Source organism: Emydura macquarii, unplaced genomic scaffold (assembly GCF_026122565.2).
Source record: "Emydura macquarii macquarii isolate MOO-44397 ecotype Brisbane River unplaced genomic scaffold, CSIRO-AGI_Emac_v2 contig_2205, whole genome shotgun sequence".
Taxonomy (NCBI): domain Eukaryota; kingdom Metazoa; phylum Chordata; order Testudines; family Chelidae; genus Emydura; species Emydura macquarii.
In genome coordinates this window covers 5,510,815-5,527,723 of record NW_027132342.1, presented here as the reverse complement: position 1 = coordinate 5,527,723, position 16,909 = coordinate 5,510,815, and the positions used below count along the sequence as shown (strand labels likewise).

The 16,909-nt window shown below is 39.6% G+C and overlaps 1 protein-coding gene across 12 annotated transcripts in view; it reads right to left on the bottom strand.

Annotated features, from left to right (window-relative positions):
• Positions 1 to 16,909, bottom strand: part of SOX5 (SRY-box transcription factor 5) — an 831,751-nt gene that overhangs the window by 46,853 nt on the left and 767,989 nt on the right. The gene's annotated exons all lie outside the window — the stretch shown is intronic.

Here is a 16,909-nt window from a genome sequence, read left to right as displayed (position 1 = left end):
ATGTCATAAAGATGTTGCTGCTGGCATAGTTGTACCCAAACACAGATAGTCATTTTCCATTCATGTGAAGTTGTAAAGTAGTGATCCTAAAAATACATCATACGACATTTCCTAAGATACTATCATGTTATGTCAGCTGGGAATTAAAATGACCCATGAATTGGAGAATTACCACCATGGAATTAGAGAACATTCTTTATTTGCACAATATACATAATAATTTTCCACAAATTTGCATCTACACTGTACAGTTATACAATCCAAACTGGGAGTATATTGACAATAATATTTTATGTATTTTTTAAAACTTGAGATGGGTGGAAAAAATAAGAATTAACCACAACCTTTGTCTAAAATTCAACCCAAATCGAAACTTACTTGTAGTTTTAAAATTTGAGTAAACTTGTGTGAATAAATGTTTTGATTTTATATTTCTATTTTTGTTTTCCTCTTAACTTCCTGGTTTTCACAAGTACCAAAGTATCACAAGCAATCTAGTTCATGGGCATCTCTTTCTGATGAGAACCAGAAAGTCTGTTTTTGTGCTAGAGCCAGCTTCCAAATCTCCATCAGAGTTTTGGATAATTTACAATAAGCATCTAAACTTTTGGATGTTTATATGAAAGTTTACAGGTTCACTAATAATTACCATGGTGTGCGTACATTGAAAACATTGGACAAGTTCATAAAGAGAGTTCAACTACAAGTGAAATCAACAGGCGTTATACTTGCTTAATCCAGGACTGAATCTGGCTTTTACATAGAGAGAGAGAGAGCAATAAACACTGCCGAACAATACATTAAAAATCAAAAGTCACGTTTCAATTTGACTCTAATGAAAAGCGAAGGAAGGATCAGAGAAGCCCCTTTTTGTCCCTGTGGAGGAGAAACAATAGTAAACACTTTTTAAAATGTACTTTTTCATATCCAGAAATGGTATCTATGTTTTGGACCATTCTGTCACATATTTATCTGCAACTTGTATGCTTGCTAACATCATATCATGCCAAAGCACAATGTGTTAAAGATGTCCTTGCAGAGCTCACTATTGGCTAAACTTTCCTCTGCAACTTGTGAATTAGGAATGCCATCCATTAATTAATGGAAGTAATATTCAATTGCATGCTCACATTGTTGTCTGGGCTCTATTACAGATATAGTAGGGTTGATTCTGGTCTCCTCCATAAATATTACATTTGAGAAAGTCCATTTGCTCCTATGAATTACTCCCGCCTGCACCAGTGGGAGATTAGAATCAGGCCCATAATGTAGGATTGGTAAATGTAGAGCAAATTCCACTGAAATTTTTCCCTGTTACTGTTGGAGTATCTGCAGCTGTTGTAATACTAATTCTGTTCCAAAGAATGCCATGTGCTGCAGTAAACAAGAAATTTTCCAGTGGTCTATAATGCAGATGAAAATATGTTATATAAATAGAATGTCTTCATGATCATGCAACCTATTTGTAATTCTGCAAAGCACTGTTATACCATCTTTCAATTATTTCAAATAGGCAAGCTTCTGAGTTAAATGTCTTTATTATATTTGATTACTTTTTTACTTTAGTAATCATCATAGTTAAAAATGAATTAAAGTGGAATAAACAAAATGATTAGGGAAATAAGGTACACAAATGTGATCTTTAAAGTGATAGTTAAATTCTCCTAGATACTATCTGTGAAGAAGAATAAAGAAAATAAATCAGTGGGCAAAATTTTCAAAAGTCCCAAAGTGACTTAGGAGCCTAACTCCCATTTTCAAAAAAAGAGACTTAGAGCTTACTTCGGAGCACCTCATGTCGTTCTATGTCATTTAGCTTCTTAAGGGCTTTTGAAAATTTTACCCAATTTAATTGATATTTCTTGACATGTGTACATTTACAATTCTAAGAACCCATTCCACTTAAGACTAAGGCATTCAAATCCAATCCTGGTGCTTGCTTTGACTGTTGATGGACATTCACATCTGAATAAAACAAAGCAACTGTGTTGTTAAATGGGATGGGATTTGTCCTGTTTGTCCACTACTTTCAACAGAAAACAAAAGTGCAACCATGGTAGTGGAAGATCAGCAGTGAAATGGTTAAATAAAAAGTGCAACATAAAAAAACAAAAACAAAAAACCCCCAAGAAACCCAACCACCTGTCTTGATGAAATGTGCCAGACTAATATCCCTAGGGACCAAAGTCCTCTATTTAGCACAGATAACCAGGAGCAATGTAAACCTCCCCACTAACGTTTATCAGTTCACTTCCAGAGGGGTCAAGCTTTCATGTACATTCAATTCTTGACCCCTATTATAAGTGCCAAAAAAAGGGAGTGGGGGCGGTTGATTTGTTCCAGATATGGTGATGAGCTTTGTGTAGAAACGTCTGTCCACTGGAAACCTGATTGAGACCACCACCTCATTTCATAAAGGCTACCAAACAGTCATCAGATGGGAATGGCTTTCACTGACCATAACTAGGCTGGATTCAAACCTATATTTTAGAGGCGAAGGGCTCCATATCCTCCCCCTTTATAATGAATCCTTGGGTTATCCAGTCCCACTGAGCTTCATTTCCTTTCCTTCTCCCTCTCTCTCTCTCTCTCTTTTCCCTACCTCCCTCACTCTCATCCTCCCCCACACACCTTTTTTTTCCTGGTGTGAAGTGCGAGGCTTTTCGTTAGCGCACTAAGCAATTTTACTTTGTATGTCTCATTTAATGCAAGTTGGAAATGGAGGTGGAGGTCTTCCTGTCTGAGTTAACCCGCCATGGAGCTGTCTGTGCTGTAACTATTCGTGGTGCTAAGAATGCTCTTCTTCATTCAAGTCAGCGCCGCTTTCTCTGGAGCCAAGAAGTGTAAGGTCTTGTGGAAATAATAGAAGTCGACAGTTCCAGAGCTGATAAATGTCATTCCAAATTGCCCCTTCGTTTACTTTCATTGTGTGTTCAGGCTAATGGTAAATTAATTGGCAGTCACACAAGCTTGGTTCTTATACAGGAGAATGAGTGGACTATTTTGAGCTATTACATGTATTTACAACATGATGTTACTTGACTGTTCAGTCCTTCATAATATTCTCCCTCTATTTCAAAAGGCCCTATCAAACCCACATTTGGACTGAAAAGCTGTTTAAAATCTGGTCTGAGAGTTTAAAAATTCAGAGTCAGATCGCTAGGTTGAGATAGTTCCACTGAATTGAACGGAACTCGTGTGATATAAAAAATGTTTTGGAATTCGATTATAATGTACACTTGTATTAAACATGAAGATCAATAATAGAACCTTAGCTCAATATTTCATGGAACATTTTATCCTTTCCTTACTTACAAATATAAATTTAAATTCTCTGGACCAGAGATTCTACTCTCAACTTTCCCAGTTTAAATTGGGAAGAGCTGCCTTTACTTCATTAGTGATTTACACCTGAATTACTGAGAGGAGAATTGGGCATTTTGCCTTTTCACCATTATTTTTAACTATGATACAATTGCCAGCTAGTACGTGGCCATCTTAAAGAGTAGCAGGCCTGATTTTCATTTATCCCAAGGCCCATTTACACCACTCTGGCAGTGTAAAGGGCCCTAGTGTAAATAAAAATCAGACACAACATGTTCAATCCAGGTACACAGTGCCTTTAAGGAAGGATAGAGATTTTTTTTAGGTGGATAACAGAGACTAGCATTATTCCCCATACTTACTTTTATTGGAGGAAATCCAGCATCAATTGGTCCCTGCCTTTCCCCCCCTCACACCCCCCCCCCCCCCACACACACACACATGCAGAATTATTCTAAGATACCAATGATAAGAACAGGCTAATTTTTTTTTCTGAAGAGTTAACAAAGTCAAACATTTATTTATATATCAGCATAAATGATTAATGCTTAAAACAGAAGACATTAAGACCTAAAAGTCTTGTAATAATATAAACACAGATGTGATGAAAGTGAAATATGATCTCGATTAAAGGTTATGAAATGTTTCCTTTAAAAAGTGGCATATTTGGCTAACAAAACAAAACAAAAAATTAAGAAATAAATGTGGAGAGCAAAGCAGAAGCAAAAACATACCACTAAGGCTGCTAAAAGGAAGTATATTCAGCAGAACCAATGTATTGTAATGGAGATTTCAGTCCCATATGCCATGGTAAAATCAGCACAGCATTCTTTCAAACAGCGTTAGTGGTTTCCTTTCTTTTGTTGAAAGATCATCATAAACCATACCAGAGATGGGCCCAAAACCTCATTAACTTTGTAACTATAGAGAGGTCAGATCCTAGATCTGATCTAAGTTTTTGCAGCTGGTTTCAAGCCCTATAATGGACAAAAGCAAAACTTCAGATCTGAATCCGCCTGACCTCTTTTTTTTGTTGGTTTTTTGTGGGGGGGGGGGGGGGGAGGAGGAGGAAGAAAAATGTGGAAGGTGGGAGAGGGTAAAGGAGATGTGGGGAGATCAGGGAATTCAAGATCCAAGATCTGAATTTTATATCTTGGAATCACCTGGATTTGTAGAGCTTTAAGCTTTCTCATTGAAGCATCAGGTGTCATGTAAAACAAAGCCTTGTAGCTGAGGATTTCTAAATATAATCATAAATATAAACAAGCTAAAACACTCCTGATAGGTTAGGTATGTATTGCACCTATTTTATAGATAATTGTTCTTTGTAAATGTAAGGTGCAAAATAAATGCTAAGAGTTATTAACACTGAGAGGAAAAATGAGGCAGACAGAGGCTTGGTGACTTGCCCAAGGTCATGTTGTAAATCAGTGGCAGAGCCTTGAGTAAACCTCCGGAATCCTGACTCCCAGTCATTAATATTGTCCTACCAAATAGCTGACTGAAATTATGTTTTCGCTAATGTCTCTATGGGCCAGATCCTGGGGTCTCTACTCAGTCCTTACTCCAGGCAAAGACCCCATGAAGTCAATGGGATTTTTGCCTAAGTAGGGATTTCAGAAGGGACTGCAATACGATTTTCTGAGTCTTTCTGACTCAGTTAATAAAAGTCATGCCGCTTCATATGGTGGGAACTGAATGAAAGAGGGTTGACCCAGATGAGTGCACCAGTCTCAGAGACATCAAAAAAAAAAAAAAGAAAAAAAAAGATCAGATGCGTCCATTTGGATTGTAATAATCTAGCTTCTTTTTCACATATTTTATGTATTAGTTTACTATTAAAATACAGTTATTGAAACACTGTCGTTGTTTAAGCCCAAGAAGTGCATCCCTGAGCCCCACAAACTGAAGGTCCAGGTTGCACAGTTTATTACAAAATCATGAACTACACTGTGCATCATCTGACTGGCAATACAAATGTGCTTAAATGACCTGGCATAAGCACAGCCTAGTGTGTTCTACTAAAGAGGCTTTTCATGACCTCTGGGAACACATTCACCACATATTGCTGCCTATTTAAATGACCTTGACAGTACAAATTACAGCCAAATGAGTTAGAAATAGAAAGCCAGAGAGGGGGTTTCTGAAAGAACGCATTCCCCCCACCTCTCCAGAAACAAAGCCATGGCCTCACTCCCTCCACCCTCTTTTTGTTTCATGGAGATCTTCATTTCAACAAAAGTGCAAAATATGGAGCATTTACTGATGCATCTGGGTAGAAGACAATGTTGCTATTGTTGCACGTTGAACAATACACCCAGTCACTAGCTTATCCAGAAATGTTTAACCAGTAAATATATCAACAACAGGGGTGCAACTGCACGCAGACAAATAACCCCCCCCCCCAAGAATACAGTTGTCCTCACACAAAATGATACTGGCCATTCTTCTCCTTTGTCCATAGTCACTCATAAAATTATCAGTGGTGATAACAAGAAGCCGAGAGGTAAAAGCAGTTGTGAAACATGTTGTATAAATTAATCATACTGCTGATATTATCCTCACTGATTAAATAATTGTATTAAATTAAGCAGGGATGTTCAAACGACAGGATGGCTGAATTAGATAATGTTCATCTGCAGCTGCAACTCCTCCTGCTACATTTTCAAGTTTTGATTAAGAATAATGCATCCCTTCCTCTACAAGTGGAAATGTATGTATCTACACAGAGATGCAACAAGATAGAGAGGGAGACAGACATCTAGGTCATAATATGGTGATAAAAACAGAACAGATTTTTAAAAACCGTAGATGTGAAGAACTATCTTGGGATGCATTAAAATGGCTAAATCTTATTATGCAGCTGAGTAACATTGGCAGTGCGGATAACCTGAAGACTGGGCATGACCAGAGCTGATTAGGAAGCAGAGGGACAGGCACTGACAAGCAGATCCAATGGAAAGTAAGGCTGTCGCCTCCTCTCTGGTGCTGCACAGTGCAGAGTTTGCTAGGTAACGTATGACAACTACAGGTAGATCTCAGCCTGGATTCTCATTTTCAGACAGGTTCCAATTGTGGCTTTAGCTGATCCTTAAATCTACTGTAAAGGCCTGTTTTATTTATTGTATCGCATTCTCAACTGCATGCTGCTTAGCTTCCAGGGCTAGATGCTGTATGGATTTGGCCTGAATTACCCAACCAGAGCCGGCGCTTCCGGTCACTGCTGGCATTCCCCAAATACTCCTCTTATTTTGGGGATTATGGAACACACTATGTTGTTATTCCCATGACTACTAATTTTAGGACAGCCGTTCCATGAACAGCAGTCATCCAAGGCGGTGATGTATACGCAGGGAAGTGTTCTTTTCCCGATATGCTCATGCACAGCTTCCATTTCTGTTGATGGAGGAGCTTAAGTAAGGAGGGCACAAACTTAGTATTAGGAGTAGCCCTGATGGGAGCTCAATCATGAAGCCCTGTGGAGGTTCTATGTACAGAACTAGCTGAAATCACATAACTAATCCTGAGCGATCAGGACGCTGGAATTAAACATTCTACTAAATTCTACGTTAACTGGTAAATTCTAGCTCCTCTTTTCCAGGGCTATCTTTAGGAATTTGGGGACTCCCAGTGAGGTTATTCTTCAGGCACTGATCCTCTCACACAATGTTTTCCCTTTCATCGCTAATCCTTTCTAGAGCACAACAGACTTTCGATTTGGCCTATGTGGCGGCCGAGAGAAAGCACAATTGGCCACACCTTTCCCAGGCTGGGCCAGGACAGAACACACTGATCTCTGCTCTCTGCCTAAGATTAGGCAGAACAAGCGCAATGCGGATGAGTGCACTCAGACACCTACCGAAGAATGCACTGTCTTGCGGTAAGTGACAGTTATGCTCTGTGTATGGAGGAGATGAGGGCACAAGAAGACTCACCTATCTTCCTGCATCACCTAGTGTGCAAGACACTGCAACGGGTGCAGGGAGGAGAAGGAACCATGACCATCTCTATGCACTGAGGAAAGCACTGGCCACATGGCAGAGTCAGCATGGGGCGCCCATGGAAGGGGTGGAGCAGTGAGTTGTCTCCCCTGTATGTCAGGGAGGCTCAGGTTGAATTCTTCCACCCTAAGTCATACTCCTGGAGTTTCCCCAGGGCAGTGCTGCTCTCCACCACCCTCAACATTTGACTGCCTAAATGGTGTAATTGAGACCAAACTTTATGACTGTTCCTACAATTGGGGTGTGGAGGGCTGTGGGTTTATTGAGTGTTTGAAAGCCAATCCTGCGCTTTATATGCAGCCTTTTTCCACTCTTTGAGCCAGATCTTGGTCCCTTTGAAGTCCATGAGCATTTGGCCATGGATTGCATTGGGAGCAAAGTCCGGCCCTTTGTCCTCTCATCCGCTTTGCGATGGAATGATGATTTTAAGACTCTAAGAATGCCTGCAGATTCCTGGACAATTTATTGGCTGGGTGTGAACAGCTCTGGGAATTCTCTGACTACCTGGAAACCCTAAGCTCTTCTCTTGTTTATTTCATATGCTGTTTAGCTGTGACAGAGAGCTGCTTTGTTGTTTTCCCTCTGTATTTTGGTATCGTGATTTCCACGTCTTCCTAAACAGACAGTGAGAATGAGAGGGGCTTGTCTAATGGCTTGCAGGCAAATTCTGCTCTCTCCCATCCATAAACTCGGAGGAACCTCACTGTAGTGCTCCTCAGTGTGCTGGGATGTGGAGGGGAGTGTGGAATGCCTCAAAGCTGCGCTCCATAGAGGCCTCTGAACCACACCACACAGATGTAAGGGGAAGGGCAGGCTGAAGGAGAAGTGAGGGTGAATCCCCTACTACTCAGGTCCACCAGCCAGTCCCCTCAAGGCATGGGGGATGAACCCCTGAGCAGTGAGGACTATTCCAGGCCCAACGCAGCCTGAAGATGGTGGTGGCGATGGAGGAAGCTAGATGAATTTTTCTCCTATTCATGCCCAAAAAGATCCTCAGAGCACAATCTGGTTATAAAGACTGTGCACTGGAGACCAGGATTTGACCCCATTAATTGCATTGTATAAATTGGTGAAGACTCTGGAGGGTGATTCAATACTATTCTGGAAGTGGGTTCTAAAAATCTTATCAGCAGTGTCAGTCCTGTGCTAGGATCTGCCCTCTGGAAACTCCCAAAGCTGGAGGCTGCTTGTTGTGCTAACACCACACACAGGAGCATACGTGTCAGCAATGGGTAAACTGGTATGTGTAAAAGAACAACTTTTTGTTAATGCTTAAAACTAAAACTGAACTGACCCACTTATCAGGTTCTGAAACACTCAGAGATGCACCCCTCAAACACACTTGAGCTTCTGTCTGGGTCTGGAAGTAATCGCAAAATGCAAAATGGCTGTCCAGGTGAGCTGCAAGCATAAGTACCAGGAAGTATGCAAAGCCTGTCTGTTCATGTGAGGGTTTTAGGTCATTTTTGCTCACTCAGGAATTTTACACAGAATAAACTTCAGATAAACATCTGGATTTGTGGCTGCTTATCTTAACCAACCCAAACCTCAAACCTGGAATTTAATAATCATCCTCAATAGAAATAGTATGTTTTTATTGTGAATATGCTGCTGTATGAGCAACTGTTTTCCTATGGCTGCAATGGTTGCTAGCAGCTACACTTCTGAAAAAACTACAGGTCAATTTTCAGTACAGCACTGGGGAGAATTACAAGCACAATGTCCTTTAACATTTGCTTGTGCCTCGCTATGACCGTGTAAGTCCCCATCTTTCAACATTTCATAAATGAACATTTAATTTGATAAATTAACATGAGCCCAATCCCGCAGCTTTACTTAGGAAAAACTTCCACACATTTCAATGAGAGTTTTTCCTAATTTCTGTGTGGTTTGGCCCATACTGCGAAACAGCTAACATGGGATATAGATGCAACATAAGCCAAGGAAGTGAGATTTTTTTCCTGGTTGGGGCTGATCTACACTTTGGGCCATAGTTGGTTCCTCTGGATAACTTTTAATTCCTAATAATTAAAGCATTGATCAACTATATTTCCCACACCAACATTGCTCCAACTTTTTATAATGCTATTAATGAGCTTCCTCTCTAAACAGGCTCAAGTTAGCTGCTAAACAAGAAAAGAGTGTCATAGGCACAGATCAGCAGGCAGCAACACAGATATTATAAATATTAAGGGAAAGCCAAAAGCCAGTTGCTCAGGCTTTTAACAATACAAAATATTTCATACCAAGTAAAAAATCATTAGAAAGGATCACAATATTAGAGGGGGGAATGCCCCTAAAAGGAATATTTCTTCCAAACAACCCTGATGAAATATGTGGCAGAAAGAACCAGTAAAGCAAATATTTGTGAACTTAAAGTTCACAACACCTCAACATCATTATCCTCATGGGAGTGACTGAGGTACAGCATGATTAAATGACTTGCCTAATCTCATACAGCAATTAAGTAGCAGAGTTGGGATTGAGAACACAGAGACTGGCACACTGGATTGGACCAGTGGTTCATTTAGCTCAGTATGCTATCCCCCAAAGTGGGCAATACCAGCTGTTTCAGAGGAAGGTGCAAAAAACAGTAGGTAGTTATGGGATAACCTGACTCCAGGGAATATAACTCTTATTAGTTAGAGATTGGTTTATGCCCTGTCACACGAGTGTTTATATCTCTTCCAAAACACAGGTTTTTATTTTTAATCCTTGCTGTAACAATTTCAGATACAGAACCTGGGAGACTTGACTTTCAGTGTCCTATTCTTACTAACGTCCATGCCCTATCCGTATAAAGCATGTTTATAAAAAGCAGATAGACTTTATACTGCATTTGCTTTCCTGCCTAAATTGCACTCAGTGGCTACTACCTCCCTCTGTCTAATAATGCTCAGGAACTGCTAGGCAAAATCAATAGCGATGAAGTAGAAAAGAAGAAACCTCAAAAGGAAGGGAAGGACCTGGCAAGAAATAAAACAAGAACCCACAAAACCAAACAGCATTACAAACTGGTACATTTTAAATGAACAACAAGAAAACAAGCTGCACTGATCAAAGTCTACCACCTCCCCTCCTCGCTGTAGATGACACCTACGCTGGGAGCATACCACCACCTCAACCCCACACCTACAAAAGGAATTAATTTAAAGAAGACGACAGACCAAAGCAAACCATATCAAAACAAATTAGCAACAAACCCCTCATCCTGCTGTAGTCATATAAGACAGGCAAAAGTGCTGCATGGAACCCAGAATTCAGAAAAATAGCTGTTGAAAACTTTAGAAGGAACAAGTCAAAAAGAGCTTTAAAGAAAAGAAAATTTCAAACAGCCTGAACAACCCACAGTGGACTAAAAAATTCCTTTAAAAAAACACCTGTGTTCCCTCTGACTTTGTATATCTCTATATAGTCTAGATAGATTTTACATCAACATACAGGCAGCTATGTATATAGTACACAGAGTTTGCTGCGCACAGATACAGATGGGAGGATTTATTTATAGATCCATACAACTCTATGAAAAGACTGTCTACATGTTTTCCTACTTTAGGAAGGAACTGGTTGATCATTTTAATTGTCAAACTCTTACTAGTTTTTAAAAGATAAACTGTGAACACAAAACTCGGATATTAAAAATAAAATATGCTCACCTGTGTTACTATCACCACCTACAATCACTACAACTGAAGTGATTTTACAACTTTAACTTACTTCTCACCATTTATGCTGCTTATTTCGGTTTTACATTTCACTCCATTTGGATACTCAACTAGATCTAAGCAGTTTCACATACTTTCTGTATCCCATGCATTTCAATTTTTTTTGGGGGGGGGGGGGGAAGCGGGGGGAGGGCGGGAGATCTGCAGAGTACTTCAGGGGAATATTTCAAACCAACTCAAACTCTGTTTTCAATTGCATTTGAAAAAATGAAATCACTTTAATTTCTATGTGTTTTTTATGCCCTCACCCCTTTTCCTACATTTTGGGCATAACTAATTGACACTGTCCCTATAACAGGGAGCAGGATTTCCCCAATCCGCCTACTCTGTTACCAGGTGTTGGACTCATACAGGATACAAGGCTTAATTTCTGGTGATTCACTGGGGCATAGGCTGCTCATCAGAATCTACTCTAAAGATAAGGGAAGCAGCCCTCTGATAGAGGGACATAGGGCCTAAAAGAGACAAATTTGACAGAAGAAGAAGGATGGTCATGCGGTTAAAGCACTGGATGGGGACTCTGAAGATGTGGGTTCATTTCCTGATTTATCCACAGACTTCCTGCATGAGACTTGGGGCCTGATTCTTTACTATCTTGCACATTGTGAAGTAATTTACACCAGTGCAAGATGATTGTAAAATGTTACCAAATCCAAATGGTAGGACTTTCTGTTTCTGTAAATGACTACACAAGGTGCAGGGCAATGGAAAAATCAAGCCCTTAATCTCTCTGTGCCTTATTTCTCGAGATGTAAAATGGTGATAGTACTACTTCCTTACTTTCACCCTAAAGATCTGATTCTCACACTAAGTTGACTTTACAACACTGGAAGTGTGGAGAGCTCTAATGTCGGTATAAATCACATATACACCTATTTAGCTGGATAGGAATTCCACCAGCTTACTGACTTTTTAATTTAAAGTACATGCTAATTAATAAACAAACACATTAATATGAAACAATCCTAACAATATAGAGCTTTTAAAAATTAAAATAAACTGTAGTTCCATTTTTATTCAGAACTGACAGTGACAGGATACCAAAAAAACAAACAATAGTGAAGAAGTAGTGTGCCAAATTCATCCCTCACTCAGTGATATGCAATAGATTACACTCACATCTCACTCCTGCCTTTTCACCAGTGAAAACGAAATCACTAATTGCTGGATGCACTAATAAGACTTATAGTCTGACCTTTGAGATGCAGGGAAGTTGCAGTTCCCATTGATCCTGACGCTCAGGATCAGGCCCTTTTAAACTAAAACTAGAAAATATGTATCAGCATATTTGTTACATTGCAAGAATTTGTACAATTCACTCCAGGAGTTGAGAGAATTAGAGAGATGAATTTGAAATCAAATCACAAGTACAAGAACTTATTAGGTCAAGTTATGGAGATTTTTGTATTTCATCTCTCTGTTAATTATATAGAACGTATGTGCATCTGTACACAAAACACATCCCATGCTATTCCTTGTGCAGAAATAGTCAGGTAAAAATGGGTTTTTGAAAGGCTGAGAAGGCAACTGCTTTAAAAAAAATATCCTTCAAACAGCCCCACTGTTCAGCTGGCCTATTCTTTTCAGACATACAACAAATGTCTATTTAAGAACACATCTAAACACATTGCCATCACTCATCCAGAACACATTCACCTCCCAGAAGCTAATAATGTAAGATATGGAAAGAAGGATAAGAGAGACCTTTAGTCCACCTACTGGCTTGACCAAAGGCAATGAATCCAGCCTTAGCTCATTTCAAGTAAGTTCAGTTGAGTCAAAGGTTACCCACTAGCTATTTCTTGATGGTTTATAGCTGATGTCTATAGATCTCCTTTTATTTTAATGATTCTTTGTCTTCACAGCAATATCCAGGAGGAAAGTTGATGCCTTTAAAAAAATTCCAGGGGGTTGACTCACTATTTATGTGCAGGGCCTTCTACGGGCTAGTTTTAAATAATACCCTGAAGAAAAAACATATTTCCCCCCATATTTAAGATGCTATGTTTTATGAGTTACTCTGGGCACAAGTCCTTGAGTGCTGACTCAAAAGATGTACGCCACCAATTAATTATGATCAAAATAAGATACTTGGTTATATTGTAAGCATCAGGTGATTTAATCATTTCAATTATAATGACATGTTTACACAGCATCTTTGCTCCTGTATAAGCTCACAATGGTTTACCAACTGATTTTATGTACTGTGACTACAATAGGAATCACTTCACCCAAAACTGACATACAGTTATCTGGGGATGAATCACAGCATTGTTTAACAGTGCACAGTAACAGGACGAGGAAGTGATGCATACTGCACTCGACTGGAAATAAAGGGCTAATCTTAATAAAACTCCTGCTCTAAGCACAATTTTGAAATTATCCATGTGTTTGAGTTTCATTTATCCTTTTAAAATGAACTCAAAAGTGTAGGCATCTATTTGGCATTTTGCCTCTATCATCCCCTAAATATTCGTGCTTATTTCTCAAACAGGACACATCTTGTGTGGGACATTTCATCCTCCCCTTCTCCCCTTCCACCCCCGGTGTCATCCTGGAGAGGAGAATGAGCGACACCACCTGGATCCTAGCACACACTCTACGGGCACTAGGATCCAGGTGGTGTCTCCCATTCTCCTCCCCATATGGGCTTGGGAGAAAGCTGCAACAAGTTCCAGAGATGCCAGTCAGCAGGGACAGAAGCCAAAGCAGAGACCTTTGGGGAATTTGCTACAGTTTTGACTGGACTTTCTATGCCCTGTGCTGAATTGGCTGTTTGCTCCAAGCCCTCACAGTCTCTTCACTTCAGCAGCACTCCTCTGACCTTCTTCTCCACATCTCTGTCCCCCTCAAATGCCATCCGTTCCATGTCGCCCCTCCCTTTCCTTTAGCTGATCCCCTCCTAGCTAAACCCATCATAAATAAATAAATACACGTATAAAATATTCTGGAACTAACATGATGTTTGGTACCATCACATAGTTCACTCTGCATGTGTTTTTCTTTCCTTCCCCCACCCTGTTAAGTCTTGTCTATTTAGACTGTAAGCTTGTCCGTGCAGGGAATCTCTTTTTGTTCTATGGCTATACAACATCTAGCACGAATGGGGTCCTGATCTGTAACTGGGGCTCCTAGGTGCTATGATAATACAAATAAATAATAACACAACAACAACAATATATGACTGCAAAACTGCAAACCCAGGCTTCAGCACAGTAATAAGATGGGCAAAAAGTCATGTGACAACATTTTGACCTTGGGGATCACAAATATAATGGCACCTGACAAGATGATGCCAAATGTGAGTATAGGTCAAATTTCCCTGACCCATATTAGATTTGTGCCTTTTATGAGTAGTACATTGCAAGCACAGTCCAACTGAACCTTGATGTTAAAGAAGAAAATGGAGATTAGTTAACTCACCAGGGAGTTTAAGTTGCTGGCTTTTTATTTTAAACAGCCATCAATAGACAAATCAGGTAACCCTGCTTTTCATGTGACTAATCTCATGGAATAGAACTACCCACATGAGGAAGAGTTTGCAAGACCAGATCACTAGGGTAGCAATGGCAGCTAATGTAATATCATAAAACATAGCTTCATGGGCAGGATGATATCACCAGCATTAGACTCATGGGAGAGATCTCTCAACACTGGGCCCCCCATTTTCTTTTGGGTAGGTGTCACCAGTGGGTACGAAGACACAGAACCTCGGAGGTGGTGAGATGGGGCAGAAGAGTGAGGAGAGGGCCAGAGGCAGGGCCAAAGGGATTTTTTCCCCACTCCCAAACTTGCCAGAGAGTTAATGCAGCCTGTAGTGGATCAGAAGGTTTTGTGTTTTCACTAAGACTGCCCATGCCAAAGTTCAAAATGTATTAACTTGCAGCCATAAATTAATGTTTATATAACTCTTAAATTGAATAAAGATAAGGTAAACACTAACTTGGGATGACTATAGCTCTGAGAACATTACCTGTAGAAGGGAAGATAATTACTAGAACTTGAAATAACTAAAATACTCAGCAGTCTTATGATATAAACACATTTTCTCCCTCTTGTACACTGAATTAAAATTACTTTAGTAGTAGTATCACCACATTATTTCCTTTTCTTTTACATTGCTTCATATTCTTCTCTGAAGCATTCAGGGGAGGGGGAAAAAAAGCACTCTTCAAACACAACTGTAAGAAGCTTTTTGCGCCAGTTTTCCTATGATATGTCATGTTGGGTTCTGTCTGTCACTATGTAACTCCTGTTGTGTCATGTTAGCTTGAAATCATATAACACGATGTGACTGATTCATGACATGGCATGTCACTCTCTGGTCTGTCAGCTGAAAGGCTGTGCAAATCCATGACTTACATATTTACACACACACAGCTCCTAAAATGTTTGGGTTTTTTAGCTCTTTTTGCCTGACACATCCATTCAAAACGTTGAAAAAATACTAATAATTTACAAACCACTTAAGGTTTGTTACTCAAAGAGCTTTTCTGATGATCCCAGTGAACCGAATATCCCAATCTCCAGCATTCCTATATATATATAGACAAGGTTTTCGTCCCACATACTTGCTATGTTGTGAGATACCTGCCCATCTTTAATAGATGTGTTTTTCAAAGATCATCAGTCACAATGCTAGTCTATTTTGCCCTTAAAATGCAGCAAGAATGAATAGAAATTAAAACAGACCATGAGAACCAAATGTATTAAACAGTTGAGTATCACACAACTAGCACATACATACATAGACTGTGAACAAAAATTTACTGCTGGTTTTATATGTGTAGGGGCATCCTCAGATCCCCTTGTTAAAATCCCACTATAAAATTGAATGGTGGGTGTGTTGATCTCTCTGCCTCTGATTGAAGTTACCCCCAGTCTGGTTACTGCTAAATCATTCTTGCCACGGTTACTGAGGGTCAGAAATATACTTCTGAAGAGCAATGTTTATGCATTTGCAGTATTACCAAGACCAAATATTCAAAAGTCATGAGTCAAGACCCCAAAAAATCAAGAGGTTGGCTTAAAAATCAATTCATGAAATTTTATTAAAACATTTTGGGTTCTTTTTATTTGTCTTCTGGTTTTTGAGCCTTTGGCATATACTTGGGTCCCTTTTCCAAGCTTTTCTCTGCAATCAAAAGAAAGCTGAGATTCTCACATATTCACATGACTCCAGGAGCTGGGGCTTTAAATAAACTACCAAGTATCACAAGATTCATGATAAAATCACTAGTGTTGGCAACACTGCTGAGGCTTTGCTTCTGAGGAAGGTACTATTCTCCATCTTGACATGGTCTACACACAATCTCTTTTTAAGTCTCTCTCAAACATACCTCACTATTTCACATTACACAAACTGAACACTGCTATGTTACACAGAAAGTACTTTGCTTTTTTGTTTCTTTACAAAACAAAATATAAATATTTGCACGGAAGTGCACTTAATATAAACTGGTGTTGCCTCCCTCCTGGGTTGTGGAAGTCTCTTTAAATGGGAAAACAAGATAGATTTTTCCCACCCCATCTCTGCAGTGATGCCTAGTTACCTGAGATTCTTCACAGGTTAAAGGGAGAAAATATCTGTGAAGCCCCTTGTTAAAATATTAGCAGTATAACAGTGGGAAGAGCTGAGAGTTGGGCCCTGGAGAGGAATGTTTTACAGTGTTAATAAAAAAATCCTTGTTTGAAACATTGCAGTATTTCCCTAAAAATAAGAGCTGATTACTGCTAATCAGGCCTCTTTCAGAATTAGTTTAAAACTGTGTCCTGAATATGGGTTCAGAAGGCCAAATTCAAACCTGCTAGAGAGTGAGTGCATGCAAACTGCTTCTTAGCAGACAAAGCAAGCAGCTT